This window comes from Volvox carteri, assembly GCF_000143455.1.
Source record: "Volvox carteri f. nagariensis unplaced genomic scaffold VOLCAscaffold_37, whole genome shotgun sequence".
NCBI lineage: Eukaryota > Viridiplantae > Chlorophyta > Chlorophyceae > Chlamydomonadales > Volvocaceae > Volvox > Volvox carteri.
The window spans coordinates 403625-404722 of NW_003307580.1; positions in this window are offsets into that span (position 1 = coordinate 403625).

The window sequence follows — 1098 nt, forward strand, 5'->3', positions numbered from 1 at the left end:
CTCCAGCAGGCTTAGCCGGGCCTGAGAGGCAGAACGGAACTGCAGCTGTAAGAGCTGCATGCGGGCGAGGGTCGTCTGACAGTTCCTGAGCAACTGCTTTACTGGCAGTTCGCAGGATAGACGCAGGTAGCCAAGCGCCTGGGCATCTTCCTCCAGAGCGTCTTGCGCATTGCGTCCCGGTGGCGACGGGTTGGTCATATAGATCCGCAGCTTGGATGTAGCAAGGAAATCACTGAAGTCTCCTAGCCACTGTGAGTAGTTAGACCCGTCCGCTAAGAGGACGGTCTTACACCCTTTTCCCATGTCGGTTGCCTAGCGAGCCTCCCTGCTCAAGCTAAAAGCAACTACAGATATTAACCGCCGGGAACCGTTACCCGGGGCTCATAACCTGTTGGTGAGACGCTATCTCACAGGGACCTAGCAGACACGACTAAGGAGACATTAGCCGTTACACGTATTCGGGAGATCCGCGACCTACCACCGAAAGCCCCTTTGCCTAGGCGTAAACATGTGAATCTGAGGTACTGTTACCGATAAACAACAGAGACTTATAAAGGCTTGGAAAGCCTATCCCAAAAGGACGAGAGCTATCAGTACGCTAGAACCTAATAGCCGTTTTGACGGGCCTCCCGAGACAGGTCCAAAGCTGTTACTCAGTCTAACATGCGACCTCAGACCGGCCACAGCTGTCACTCACGACAGCCTGACAAGTTACCCAAGCAGGCCACAGGGCGACACGGCAACCCTTCGCATCAACATGGTCGACTGGGTGTTGCATAGCATGTGTGGAGCTTTAGTATGCACCCAGCGATTCGATCTCAATTGGAGGTATCGAGCAAGAACCAGCGGTCCATCCAGTTGGGTGCAGCAGATAGTAGTAGTGCCGCCAGAGAAGGAACCAACGTACGCCTGTAGTGCCTGCGCCTGCACCTCGTGACAGTGGCAGTGCGCAACGTGGTGGAGAACGAGCAAGAGTCCAGGAGGGTCATGTGCACGGGCTGGGGCTGGGGCTGGGGCTGGGAAGGCTGGGAAGGCAATACTTGGCAGTGAACCGGCAAGGCGAGTGGGTGCTGCCGTGAAGAGGAGAGGCGAGAAGGC